The sequence below is a fragment of the Orycteropus afer genome, unplaced genomic scaffold (assembly GCF_000298275.1).
Source record: "Orycteropus afer afer isolate SDZICR_OR568_19922 unplaced genomic scaffold, OryAfe1.0 scaffold00301, whole genome shotgun sequence".
In the NCBI taxonomy this organism is placed as follows: Eukaryota; Metazoa; Chordata; class Mammalia; order Tubulidentata; family Orycteropodidae; genus Orycteropus; species Orycteropus afer.
This window is the reverse complement of record NW_006921888.1, coordinates 4,426,185-4,442,072: the sequence shown is the minus strand read 5'-3', so window position 1 is coordinate 4,442,072 and position 15,888 is coordinate 4,426,185.

Here is a 15,888-nt window from a genome sequence, read left to right as displayed (position 1 = left end):
TATTTTTAATGACCTCTTGCTTTCTTCATGGATGATGCTCTTGATCTCATCCCACAATTCTGATTTTCAGTCCTTGGTGTTCAATGCATCAGATCTATTCTTTAGATGGTTTCTGAATTCAGGAGGGATGTTATCAAGGTCATATTTTGGCTCTTGTGGATTTGTTTTAATTGTCTTCAACTTCAACTTGAACATGCATATGAGAAGATGATGGTTTGTTCCACAGTCAGCTCATGGACTTGTTTTGGCTGAAAATATTGAACTTTTCCATCACATCTTGCCACAGATGTAGTCAACCTGATTCCTGTGTATTTCATCTGATAAAGTCCATGTGTATAACCATCACTTATATTATTGATAAAAGGTATTTGCAATGAGTAAGTTGTTGATCTTGTAAAATTTCTATCATGTGATTTCCAGCATTATTTCCATCACTAAGGCCATATTTTCTAACTACTGGTAACTCCTCTTTGTTTCCAACTTTTATATTCCATTCACCAGTGATAATCAGCACATCTTGATTGCATGTATTGTCAATTTCAGACTGCAGAAGTTGATAAAAATCTTCAGTTTCCTCATCTTAGGCTTTAGTGGTTGATGTATAGCTTTGAATAATGGTAGTATTAACTGGTCTTCCTTTTAGGTGTATGGATATTATCCTATCACTTACAGCATTGTACTTCAGGACAGATCTTGAAACACTCTTTGTGGTGATGAATGCCACAGCATTCCTCTTCAATTTGTTATTCCTGGCATAGTAGATCATAGGGTTATCTGATTTAAATGGCCAAAACCAGTCCATTCCAGGTCACCAATGCCTAGCATATTGATCATTATGCATTCTATTTCATTTTTGACAACTTCCAATTTTCCTAGATTCATACTTCATACACTCCATGTTCCAATTATTAATGGATGTTTGCAGCTGTTTCTACTCCTTTTGAGTCATGCCACATCAGCCAATGCAGGTCCCAAAAGCTTTAATCTACCCATATCGTTAAGGTAGTCTCTACTCTGAGGACTCAGCTCTTCCCCAGTCATATTTTGAGTGCCTTTTGACCTGATGGGCTCATCTTCTGGCACTACTATTGAACAATGTTTCAGGATGTTCATAAAGTTTTCCAGTAATATATCAGATAGTATCTCATGGCTATTCATAAGGTTTTCACTGGCCAATTCTTTGATAATTAGATGGCCTCTTCCTTCTTCCAAGTGCGTCTTAGCCTGGAAGCTCCACTGAAACCTGTCCTCCGTGGGTAACCCTGCTGGCATTTTGCAACACCAGCAGCATGGCCTACAGCCTCACAGCAACATGTAAGCCACCACAGGACAACAAAAGGACAGACAAATTCATCTCCCTTAGTTGTTCTTAACCCCTCTGCACCTGCCAACCTAGGGCCTCAGCCTTAAAATAGAGCAGCTCCCAAGAAAAAAGAAGCCCCCAGTCCCAGATCCACCTACCTCAGGCCCTGGACTTAATAAAGAGCTTCCCCTAAGCAAAATCAGCCACCAGCCCTGGGCCTACCTACCTATAATCCCTTGTGGAAATAGGTTTTCTTTGCTACATTAATAAGACAGTAATAGCATAGGAGGTATCTTAAATCAATATCTAAATATAAAATAGCAGATTGAGAAATAAAATCACAGATTGAGAAAGTGGCCATGCAAACAAGTAAACAGAGATGGTAGAAGATAGATAACATGCCGTGTGAAGATCACCAAGGATCCAAGGCATAGAAGATGAAAATAGACAAGGACCCCTCTAGAGTGGGCTGAGAAAGAGAGCTTTACCTTAGATGCATTTAAACTTCTAGCCTCCTAAAGAGTGAAAAAGTAAATTTCTCTTCATTAAAGCCACCACATGTGTTATTTCTATTATAGTACCAGTAAATTGTGTTATTTCTATCATGTTGTTGTTGCTGTTATTTGCTGTCGAGTCGGACCTGACTCATAGCGACCTCTCCTTGGGTTTCTGAGTCAGTATCACTACGGAAGTAGATTGCTCAACCTTCCTTCTGAGGAGTGGCTGGTGGGTTTGAATCCCCAGCCTTCTGATTAGCAGTCAAGTGCCTTAGGCACTATGCTACCAGAGCTCCTTATTTCTATCATAGCACCAGTAAATAACTACACACAACCCCACTACCATGGAGTCAACTACAATTCACAGCAACTAGATAGAACAGAATAGAACTTCTCTGTAGGGTTTTCATAGTTTTGAATCTTTACAGAAGACTGCTTCATCTTTCTCATAGCAAGCCACTGTAGGGTTTCAACTGCCAACCTTTTGGGTAGCAGCCCAGTCTTTTAACCACAGTGCATCAGAGCTCCTAAGTAAATAATTGAGATAAATATAAACCAGAAGATTTGTTGGGGCGAGCTGAGACTCAGGAGGATATAGGAAAAAGAGATAGATAATACTTGCTTGAACATTCTCCTTCATATAGTCACATTTCCTTTTCTGACAAAGAATTACCTGTTAAGATATTATTCTTCTTTTCCTCTTAGGCTTTTGACATTTCTTTACTGTTATTTAGAAGTCCTTTAAGCACTTTTATTAATAGCCCTTTAATATTTATATGTAATAAAGTTATCCTCTCAGTATTCTCAGTTTGCTAATTTGTGACTCCTATTTTTTTTTAATTTGATCTCTTTATACACAGAATTTTGAAAATTTGGTGTAATAAAATGAATTAATATTTTATGATTTCTGCCTTCCAATCTTTGCATATTATTTATAAAAGTACTTGCTTATACTGAAATCTTATTATTAAACTCTTTTATAAAAATATTTTTAATATTTAGACTATATGTCACCTTGTTGAAATTATATTTATTCTTTAAGGGTTGATTATCTTAGCACCTTTCCTACCCCATCCTTTCCAAATGGATGTAACATGCCAATTTTTTAATATGGCCCCATAAAATGAACTAAACCCATTGCCATAGAGTTGATTACAGCAGTTCCACTTTATTCTATTATTTTGGTCTATAGTTTTATGATATATATTAGTATCTTTTAAGGGCAAATATTTCCACACCTATATTATTTTTCAAAATTGATTAATCATTTTTGGTCCTTCATGTTCTCATATAGTTTTTTGGGTTTATTTATTTATTTATTTATTTTGTGATTTGGGTGAAAGTTTACAGAGAAAATTCCCTTTCCATACAGCAACTCACATACACTCTGTTTCATGACATTGACCACAATTTACTACAACACAAAAGCTCCTCTCCCACTTCCTCCCCATAGTTACCTCTTCCCTGTGTCCTTCCCTCCCATGTACCCCTCCACCTTGAGCTGTCTCCTTGTGCATACACAGCCCTTTTATTGCCCCATGATTAATCTCTTCAAGGAGTGTTACTACCTCTTGTAAATGTTCAGCTCATATGCCTGACTTCTGAAAGTATTTGAATTATGGATACTGCTTGCTCCACAACACAATTCTATTTGTCTTCCTGTTGTTGTTGTTGTTAGGTATTATCGAGTCAACTCTGACTCATAGCAACTCTATGTACAACAGAACAAAACACTCTCCAGTCTTGTGCCACCCTCACAATCCTTGCAACACCTGAGCCCACAGTTGTAACCACTGTATCAGTCCTACTCATTGAGGGCCTTCTCTTATTTTGCTGACCCTCCAATTTATTGAGCATGATATTCTTCTCCAGGGAATAGTCTTTTCTGACAACATGATCAAAGTGTGTGACATGAAAACTGGCCATCCACGTTTCCAAGGAGCTTTCTGCTGTGCTTCTTCCAGGGCAGATTTATTAGTTCTCCTGGCAGTCCATGGTACATCCAGAATTTTTCACCAACATCACAACTCAAAAACATCAACTATTCTTTGGTCTTCCTTATTCATTGTCCTGTGTTCACATGCATATGAAGCTATTGGCAATACCATAGTTTGGGTTAGGTGCACCTTAGTCTTCAAAGAGACATCTTTGCTCTTCAGGACTTTAAGGAGGTCATTTGCAGCAGGTTTGCCAGTGCAATACATCTCTGATTTCTTGACTGCTGTTTCTATTGGTGTTGATTGTGGATCCAAGTAATACGAAACCTTTGACAACTTCAATCTTCTGTCCATTTATCATGATGCTGCTTATTGGTTCAGTTGTTAAGTTTTTGTTTTCTTTATATTGAGATGTAATCCATACTGCAGTCTGTAGTCTTTAATCTTTATCAGTAAGAACTTCAAATCATCTTCACTTTCAGCAAGTAAGGTTGTGTCATCTGCGTATCTCAGGTTGCTAATGACTCTTTCTCCAAGTCTAATGCCCCACTCTTCTTCATACAGTCTAGTTTCTTGGGGTATTTGCTTAGCATACAGATTGAATAAATATGGGGAAATGATCCAACCCTGACACATTCCCTTCCTGGTTTAAAACCATGTGGTATGCCTTTGTTCTGTTCTAATGACAGCCTCCTGGTCTATGTACAGGTTCCTCATGAGCACAATTATGTGTTCTGGAATTCTTATTCTTCTCAATGTTATCTGTAATTTGTTAAGATCCACACAATCGAATGCTTTCACATAGTCAATAAGATACATGTAAACATCTTTCTGGTATTCTTTGCTTTCAGCCAAGATCCATCTGACATTAGCAATGATGTCCCTCACTTCTGAATCCAGCTTGCATTTCTGGAGTCCCCTGACAATATATTGCTGCAACCATTTTTGAATTATCTTCAGCAAAATGGTACTTGCATATGCCTAAGCATTTGACTGCTAACCAGAAGGCTGGTGGTTCTACCTGACCAGCCACTTCTCGGAAGGAAGATTGGACAATCTACTTCCATAGAGATAAGTCCTTGGAAATGCAAGGAGGGGTCATATGAGCTGGATCTGACTTGATAGCAGTGGATTTTGTGTGTATGTGTGTGATATTAATGATATTGTTTGATACTTTCCACATTCTGTGGGATTACCTTTCTTTGAAATGGGTACAAATATGGATCTCTTCCAGTCATTGGGCCAGGTAGCTGTCTTCCAAATTTCTTGGCATAGATGAATGAGTACCTCCCGTGCAGCATCTATTTGTTGAAACATCTCAATGGGTATCCCACCAATTCTTGGAGCCTTATCTTTTGCCAATCCTTTGAGTGCAGCTTCAACTTCTTTCAATACCATTGGTTATTGATCATATCCAACCTCCTCAAATGGATGAACATTGACAAATTCTTTTTGGTAGAGTGACTCTGTGTATTCCTTCCATCTCCTTTGGATGTTTCCTGCATCATTCAATATTTTGCCCATAGAATTTTCAATATTGCAACTCGAGGTTTGAACTTTTCCTTCAGTTCTTTCAGCTTGATAAATGCCAAGAGTGTTCTTCCCTTGTGGTTTTTTAACTCCAGGTCTTTGTACATTTTATTATAATTATTGACTTTGTCTTCTGTAGCTGCTCTTTGAAATCTTCTGTTCATCTTTGAACAGAGAGTAGCTAAAGAAATATATTTATAGTATAACATATATCATTACATTATATAATTTAAGACATTGTATATTTTACTGTTTTTCAAATCAATGCTTTAAAATTAAAATTCTGCCATGAAAACATATATATATATATATACACATATACATATACATATATAGGTAACAAATGTGAGGATGGTGCATGACAGGGCTGTATTTCGTTCTGTTGTACATAGGGTTGTTATGAATTGAAGTTGACTTGATGACAACTAATAGCAATAATATAAACATATGGAGTTCATGGTTGACACAATAAGTTAAGCACTTGGCTACTTACAGAAAGGTTGGTGGTTTGAACCCACCTAGAGGGAGCTCTGGTGACATAATGCCTTAGCCATTTGACTGATAACCAGAAGGCAGGTGGTTCTTTCTATTATGGAGCAGCTGAAGGGTTCAAACCACCAACCTTTGAATTAGTAGCTGAATACTTTAACCACTGTGCCACCAGGTCTCCTTGTTTACATTATAAACCCACTGACATTGAGTCAATTACAAATCATAGGGATCACCATAGAGTTCCCAAGGCTGTAAACTTTTATAGAAGCAAAATGCCTCGTCTTTCTTCGTGGAGCAGGTAGTGAATTCAAGCCACCAACCTTTTGGTTAGAAGCTGAATACCTTAGTATAGTGCCACCAGAGCTCCTTTTCTGCTATATAAATAATGCTAATGGTAATATACAGACTATCTAAATATTCATATTCTAGGGTTATATATTTATCTAAAATGCTGCTCTCCTTGAAATATTGATATGCATGTGAAAATGGTTGGTAAATTTTAAATACTGTACCATTTGACTCTTAACTGAAAATCTGCTTTATCAAGATGTGTTTTAAGCACTTTTTTCTTTTGTCTTATGTATTCAACTCTCTGGAGCATATTGAGTCACCAAGGGATACAAATGGAACTGAATCTTCCCCATAGTGATGCACACTTGGGATGTGGGTGAAGGGAAAGATGCAACCATGTGTTTCAGACTAGTGGGCAGATGCCTTTTGGAGAAAATATTTCATTGTTCCTGCACATTTGGAGACATTTTCCCATTTCAAAATATGACTTTAATTAGATTAAACAAAGCATTTGAACTAACATTAAATATAATATGATACTCCCTTTCTATGGTATTAGAAAAGGAATCACCAGAATCTATGGTCAAAATCTCAATAATTGAATCTCTAATTGAATAATGTATGCTTATTAAATTTGTATTTTAAAATTTATGATTGAAAAATCAAGCCTTAGAAACTTCATTTTCTTTCATAAATTCAACGTGTTTCTTATTTAATATTTTCTACATGATTTCATGAGATAGCTGGTAAGACAGTTGATATGTATGTGAATAAAATGATGCAGGATATACTACAAAAATTATAGGACGTAAAACAATATTTTACTCAGTATTTAAAGTGGTACTGATTTTTTTTTTTCCTGCTACATAATTAGTGAGAGTAAGAAGAACTTTCTGTGCATGTTATTGGTTTCTTCTACACAAATTGTAAGGAAATAAAGCTTCTCCTGGTTTCTCAAAACTCTTGCAGAAAACTCTAGCCTCCTGAGACATAGGAAAGTTTATGCTATAAAGTTAGAAAACGTTTTCACTTCTCCTAGAAACTTTCTCATGCACAATGAGGGTTAGATCTATAATCACCGGTTTGAAAGTTCTCTTCCAGTTGCATCAAGTTGATACTGATGTATAGTGACCCTAAGTATGTCAGAGTAGAATGGTACTCTATAGGATTTTAAATGGGTGCTTTTCCAGAAGTACATGGTCAAGTTTTTCTGTTGAGATGCCTTTGGGTAGACTCCAACTGCTAACCTTTCAGATCACAACTAAGTGCATTAACTTTTGTGTCACTCAGAGACTGCAAAAACTTCTCTCTGCAAAATCCAGTTGTATCGCTGTGTATCATGATATTGCTTATTGGTCCAGTTGTGAGGCTTTTTGTTTTCTTTATATTGAGGTGTAATCCATACTGAAGACTGTAGTATTTGATCTTCATCAATAAGTGCTTCAAGTCCTCTTCTTCAGAAAGCAAAGTTGTGTCCTCTGCAGATTGCAAGCATTAACTAGACTTCATCCAAACCTGATGCAGTGTTCTTCATATAGTCACAACTGGACCAATAAACAACATCATGCTGAAGAAAGAGAATATTGAAGTTGCCAAGGATTTTGTTTCACTTGGATCCATAACCAATGCCCATAGAAGCAGTAGTCAAGAAGTCAAATGACATACTGCATTGGACAAATCTGCTGGATAATACCTCTTTAAAGAGTTAAAGAGCAAAGATGTCAGTTTTGAAGACTACAGTGTGCTTGACCTAAGCCATGGTATTTTGAATCACCACATATGCATATAAGTGCTAGATAATGGATAAGGAAGACTTAATAATTACTGTGTTTGAGTTATTAGGAAGGACCAGTCCCTGGAAAAGGACATCATGATTGGTAAAGCCAAGGATCAGTGAAAAGGAGGAAGACTTTCAAAGCCATGGATTGATGCAGTGGCTGCACCAAAGGATGCAAACAACAATGATTGTGAGTATGGCCCAGAACAAGGTAGTGTTGAAATCCATTGTACATAGGATCACTCTTAGTGGGTTTTGACTTGATGGCATCTAACAACAACAACCCTGGATAGGCATCTTGTTGCTGTGTGCTGTCGAGTCAAACCTGACTCATAGTGACCCCTCCTTGGGTTTCCGAGGTGGTATCACTATGGAAGTAGATTCCCCAATCTTCCTTCTGAGGAGTGGCTGGTGAGTTTGAACCACCAACCTTCTGGTTAGCAGTCAAATGCCTTAGGCACTACGCTACCAGAGCTCCTGGATAGGCATCTAGGTTAGTTCTAAGGTGCTGGGAATACTAATAATCATGTGTTCCTATCTATTTACATTTTAAGAAAATATCTCTGTGTGGGGCCAATCCAAGATGTGTAGGGCTATCAAGCTCCTAGAAAGATTCATTTACATACCAAAGAGTTGGACTAAGAAGATTTTTCAGTGGGTGGGTACTTTTACAATCAGTGAATAACTGTTTCCTTGTCCCTTGCCTATTCAGTGTTCAACTGGACAATTGATCTAGCTCTCATAGACCTAACTTAGAGCGAGGACAAGAGTAAAGTAGGACCAATACAATCATTATTTGCTGGGAGGTATATAATAAAGACTCTGTCTCTGATTCAGAATAGCCTTCTCATGTAGAGACCATGTGAGATAAAAATGATAAATATGAATTCTTTTTTTTTTTTGATCCACTAAATAAACAACTCTAAGAATGGAATTATGATTTCCTAATGCTAAAAGTTGAAGACACTATACTCTTTGTACTTTTTTAAAAACTTTTAAAATTTTCTTTTAAAATATCGGGAAGAATAGAATGAGGGGCAGGAAAAGAGCAAATGGAAATGGGGAACCCAGGGAGGAAGTGGGAAAGTGCTTTCAATGGAAGGGATTGCAACTAATGTGAAACACAATGTGTGTATATTGTTGAATGGGAAACTAATGTTTTCTGTAAACTTTCACCCAAACCACAATAAAGTGTTCAAAAAAAAAAAAAAAATCAGAATAAGAAGCAATGTCAGAAGGAGGAGGAGGAGGAGGAGAAGAAGAAGGAATGTAATACTACTTGAATAGTAAATAAATGGGTTAAAAAAAAAAAAAAACTTTAATAGAATGCTAAGGGGTTGGTGATTTTCCTTTATATTTAAAATAGACAAGTATAAGAACTCCAAACTCTAAGGCAGTCAACCAGGTGTTAAAATATTCGTCCCAAAAGATTCTCCATGCATACTGTACAGTTTGAATTTCAAACAGAGCTTGAATAATGACACCAATGACAAAAAAAATATCTCATTTCAAGTGTTTACTATACATGAGGAACTATGTTATTCTTTTACAAAATTATCTTGTATCATGCTTACAACAAATCTCTATCTCTACAGATGTAGTAACTTTCAATCTTTGTATCTAACAATGAATTGGCAACTCCCTCAAGGGGTTTTACCTGAACATTCTTTTTCATACAGTACACTACATTGTTTTCTATGCTGGCACTGTTCTTCTTATCTTTGCTAGCACTTACGAAGCTCTGTTCTTAACTGATTAATCCATTGATTTTTATTTGGATGTGATTAAAAAAAGAAAAAAAAAAAAACTCACTACTGTGGAGTCAGATCCGACTCATAGTGATCCCTCCTTGGGTTTCAGAGGCAGCATCATTATGGAAGTAGATTGTCGAACCTTCCTTCTGAGGAGTGAATGGTAGGTTTGAACCACCAGCCTTCTGGTTAGCAGTAAAGTGCCTTAGGCACTATGCTACTAGAGCTCTCATTTGGATGTGATATATCTCCTTGCATAGAATACAAATTCCAATAAGGCAGAAAACTTATATTATTTTTACCTTTTATTCTCAACAGTTACAACTGTGTTTGTCCAGTGTATATAGACTATCACTTTTGAATGATGATATGAGTTAGATTTAAAGATATTAAGTTATTTCCAGATGGCCCCACAACCAGCTAGGACCAGAGCAGGGAATCCAAACCAAGCCTATCTCTCACTGTACAAAATAGTATTGACTTGATTCTTTTGTAATTGAGTTTCTTGGATTGCAAATATGAGATTCACTGTTTTGGTTACTTTGTGCTGCTCTAACAGAAAATACCACAGGTGGATGGCTTTAAAAAACAGAAGTTTATTCTCTTACAGTTCTGAAGGCTAGAAGTCCAAGTTCAAAGGTCCAGGCTCTAGGGGCTGGGTAAAAGCCCCTCAACTTTGTCTTCAGCTCTGCATCTTGAGATACACCTTTATATGCATACACACAAACACACTCACACACACATATGTTTTTTATGCTGTTTTATGACACAAAACTTAATTCTATCTATACCTCCTTGATTTCTGGCTATATGCACATACAATTTCAGCAAAATTCTCTCCACTGAGGTAACCCAATATAAAGTGAGCGGCATTCTCTGAGAATTCTAATGCATTTGAAGTGTTATTAAGGAGAGTGGAGTGAGACTATGTACATTTACAGATTCTCTTCTCTTTTCTTTATTGCCAAGTTACTATTCTAAAATGTACAGTGATGCCATAGGCTTGCATTGGATGCCACTTTCCCTTGGGTGGTTTTTGTATGACTCAAATGGTGTCATGTAGGTCTGGCAATGAATGACTGCTATGGTACACGGAAATATGAGGAAAGAATATAAATACTTTGCAATGAATTAAAAATCTGTAACGTTGGCATCTGCTTAATGTATGTAGTCAATCCAGAAGTTGATAGCAGATCACCTTTAAGCAGCAAGGGTCTGATGTAGCCTCTTTAAATAAAGTAATTGTGAAAATGAATGTGGCATATATATATATACCTGGAGATCATCAAAATAGACCTATAAAATGTGCTAATTTGTGCTGAGGATTACCATGGAGTAAAAAATAAATTTACAACACCAACTATTTAAAAGTGGAGGTAACCTTTCTACACCAGCATGCACACACGCACTGCTGTCCAGTCGGATCTGACTCCCTCCTTGGGTTTCCGAGGCTGTATCACTACAGTAAAATCAGTTTAGTAATTAAGAGTTTGAGGTTTTTGCCAAAATGTATAGTAATGAATTTATTAAAAGACAAAGTGTATTGAAACACTGCTATTTGAATAAAATGTTAACATAATAAATAAAACAGTTTTTATTTATATATCACTGTAGGATTACTCAGTAAGCAAGGTGAGTACAGTTTACATATTCTTACTTAGTAATCTGAACATTATCCTCAGGGTATACACATACATTTTTTGTTTTCTTAATAAATTAGTTTTTATCATAGTATCATCTCAACTTTTTTTTTTTTTTTAATTGTCATTTGGGTGAAAGTTTACAGAGAAAATTCATTTTCCATACAACGATTTGTTCATACACTTTGTTTCATGATATTGATTGCAATTGCCATAATGTGGAAGCTCTCTACCTACTTCCTCCCTCTGGTTATCTTTTCCATGTTTCCTTCTTTCCTATGCATTCTTGCCCTCTGAGCTATCTCCCTGTGTAAGTACTGCCCTTTTGATCTCCCATGGTTGATTGTCCTAAGGAGTAAATCTATCTGTTGAAAATGTCCACTTTATATTCCTGTCTATTGTTTGGCTGTAAGCCATGAGTGTGTTCAATTTCAGGCCTAAAGGGTGATTATTTTAAACCCATTTCAAGCGGTTGACAGTGGTAGTCAGGTACCATTTAGTTCTTCTGATCCCTTGGTCATATAGGCTGAGGTTCACGTGGTCCACTAGTCCCTTGGACTAACTGTTTCCATGTGTCTTTGGTTTTCTTCATTCTTCCTTGCTCCAGATGAGGGGAGACCTATTGCTGCATCTTAGATGACTGCTTGCAAGTGTTTAATATCACAGTCATTACTCACCAAAGTTAAGATGTAGAACAATGTTTTGTGTATTATGTTATGTCATTTAAGCTTGATATCCCCTACTACCATGGTCCCAAGTCACAAGGCTCAACAACTAGCTCCCTCAGGGACTGTGATTATAAATATTCTATTATATATATGGATATTCCTTTTTTTTTTTTTAATCTTTTATTGTGTTCTGGGTGCAAATTTACATACCAAACTCATTTTACATTTAATAGTTCATGCACATCTGATCTCACAACCCCAATTATTGTCCCCACCTCTAAAAAACTCTCCTCCCTTCTCCCTTGCTGTGAGTACCCCTTCCCTGTGCCCTTCTCACCAATGAGTTCCTGTCTTTCCAGCTTTCCCTCTGTGTGAGTGCTACTCCTCTGGTGTCTCATGGCTGATTGATCCAAGGAGTGCATCTCCCTAGAGTAGATAGGTTCATCAACCTGGGATAAGTGTTCTGTATGTAGGTCTGTCTACTGCTGGGCTGAGAGCCAATCCATGGGAGTGAGTCCATTTCTAGGCTCAATGGGTAGCCTGAGGCCATAGTTTTGGGGGTTCTACCAGTCTCTGTCTAACCAGTAATTCCAGTCATTTTTGTGATTTTTAATTGTGTTTCACATTTTTCCTCCCACTCTATCCAGGATCTCCAGATCTGATCCCTTTCCATGCAGTTGACATTGGTAACCGGGCACCATCTAGTTCTTCTGGTCTCAGGTTGTGGAGGTTGAAGTCCATATATGACTATTCTTATAACATGTATACATTTTTATATATCCTTGATTAAATATCCTATAGTTTATTAATTCATGAATATAATGGTGATATAATGTTAAATACATTTTTCTATGTTATACAGAAAAATCCATGAGACAAAACTGATTTTTTTAAGAGTAAATAAACAAAAAAGTAAGGGTTAACTTACATTATTTCAGGTGACATAAAATTTAGATTCCATGAAAGCTTATAGTTTAATCTGCCATACTAAGAACTCAAATTAATTAAATTTTATCTTCACATATTCAATAAAAATTTAAATTATTGATGTTATGTAATCTGTGTGTCTGCAAAATGTAATGCAGATAAGAGATTGAATGTATGTGTATATATATGTAAATATGTATACATATCTAAATATGTATATATGTAAACATGTATATATATGTATATATATGTGTGTGTGTATGTAAGTATGTATATATGTATTTATGTATGCGTGTGTGTGTGTGTGTGTGTGTATATATGTGTATATATATCTATATATAGATATATATACCTCATTGCTGTCAAGTTGATTCAACTTATAGTGATCCCTCCTTGAGTTTACAAGGTGGTGTGTATATATATATACATATAATAATAAAAAAGTGACATTAACAATACCTTTATTAATAAATCTCAAAAATAAAACTGTAGTGTTTTTAGTATTTAAAACTCCTCCATAAGGTTTCCAAGGCTGTAAATCTTTACGGAAGGAGACTGCCTCATCTATCTGGTGGTTTCAAACCATCAACCCTTAGTTTTTCAGTCAAGATCTTTAAATGCTGCACCACCTGAGCTCCTTTTGTGCTCCATATTGTTGGCAGTTGCTATTGAGTAGATTCCAACTCATAATGACCCTGTGTACAACAGAATGAAACCTGTCAGGTCCTGCACCATTCGCACAATCCTTATTATGCTTGAACACATTATTGCAGCCACTGTGTCAATCCACCTCATGGAGGGCCTTCCCCTTTTTCTCTGACCCTCCACTTTACCGAGCATGATATCCTTCTCCAGAGAATGGTCCCTTCTGACTATGTCACTAAAGTAGGTGAGACAAATTCTGAACATCCTACTTCTAAGGAGCATTCTGCCTGCACTTCCAGGGTAGAATTATTCTTTCTTCTGACAGTACATGGCATTTTCTGTATTCTTCCCCAACACCACAATGCAAAGGCATTTATTTTTCAATCTTCCTTAGTCATTGTCCAGTTTCCATATGCATATTAGGCAATTGAAAATACCATAGCTTCTATTAGGGGCACCATAATGTTCAAAGTGACATTTTTGCTCTTCAACACTTTAAAGAGGTCTTTTGCAGCAGATTTGGCTAGTGCAATAAGACATCTGATTTCTTTACTGCTGCTTCCATGAGTGTTGATTGTGGATCCAAGAAAAAGGAAATCTTTGGTAACTTCATTATTTTCTCCATTTATCACTATGTTGCTTATTGGTCCAGTTTTGAGGATTTTTCTTTTCTTTATGCTAAGGTTTAATCCAAACTGAAGACTGTAGTCTTTGATCTCCATCACTTAAGTCCTTTAATTCATCATTACTTTCAGCAAGCAAGTTGTGTCATCTGTATTTTGCAGGTTCTTAATGAGTCTTGCTCTAATCCTGATACCACTTTCTTCTTCATACTGTCCAGCTTCTTGGATTATTTGCTTAGCATGAAGATTGAATAAGTATGGTGAAAGAATGCAACCCTAATGTACACTCTTCCTGACTTTAAACCATGTGGTATCCCCTTGTTCTCTTTGAATGACTATCTCTTGGGCTATGTTTAGGTTATGAGCACAATTAAGTGTTGTAGAATTTTCCTTCTTCTCTATGTTATCTGTAATTTGTTATGATTCACACAGTCAAAGAATGTGCAGAGTCAAGACAACACAGGTAAACATCTCTCTGGTGTTCTTTGCTTTCAGATAAGATCTATCTGACATCAGCTATGATATTCCACTCCCTCTTCTGAATTCAGCTTGCATTTCTGTCATTTCTCTGTCAATATACTGCTGCAACTATTTTTGAAATATCTTCAACAAAATTTTACTTGTATGTGATATTAATGGTATTGTTCAATAATTTCTACAATCTGCTGTGTAATCTTTCTTTGGAGAGAGCACAAATATGGATCTCTTTCATTTGGTTGGCCAGGTAGCTGTCTTCCAAATTTTCTGATATAAATGAATAAATGCCTCCAACACTGCATTTGTTTGTGGAAATATCTGAATGAGTATTTTGTCAATACCTGGAGGCTTGTTTTTCACCAATTTCTTCAGTGCAGCTTGGACTTTTTCCTGTTGTTGATCATATGCTACCTCCTAAAGTGGCTGAATGTCAACCAAGTCTCTTTGGTACATTGACTCTGTCTTCTTTCTACCTTCTTTTGATGCTTTTTGCATCATTTAATATTTTGCCCATAGAGGATTTCAATATTGCAATTCAAGGCTTGAATGTTTTTCTTCAGTTCTTTCAGTTTGAGAAATGTCAACCATGTTCTTCTCTTTTGATTTTCTAATTCCAGGTCTTTGCACATTCCATTATAATACTTTACTTTGTCTTCTTGAGCTGCCCTTTGAAATCTTTTCAGCTCTTTTATTTCATTATTTCTTCCTTTTGCTTTAGCTAGTCTCCATTCAAGAGCTCATTTCAGAGTCTTCTGACATCCTGTTTGGTCTTTTCTTCCTTGCTTGTCCTTTTAATGATCTTTTGCTTTCTTCATGTATGATGCTCTTGATGTCATCCTGTAACTTGTCTGATCTTCGGTCATTGGTGTTCAATAAGTCAAATCTTTTTTCTTCAGACAGTATCTCAATTCTGGTGGGATATAATCAAGGATTTCAAGGATTTATTTTGACTCTCATGGACTTATTTTAATTTTCTAAAGACTCAATTCAAACTTTTTTTATGAGCAATTGATAGTTTGTTCCACAGTCCACTCCTCACATTGTTTTAACTGATGATATTGAGCTTCTCTATCACCTCTTTTTGTAGTTGATTTAATTACTGTGCATTCCAAGTGGTGAAGTCCATTTATATAGTCACCATTTATAATTTTGAAAAAAAAAATATATTTACAAGGAATAAGTCATTGAACATGCAAAATCCTATCATGAGATCCCCGGCATCATTTATATCACAACTATATTTTCTAACTACTGATGCTTCTTTTAATTTTCCAACTTTAGCATTCCAAACAGCAGTAAATATCAAGATTATCTTGATTGCATGCTTGAT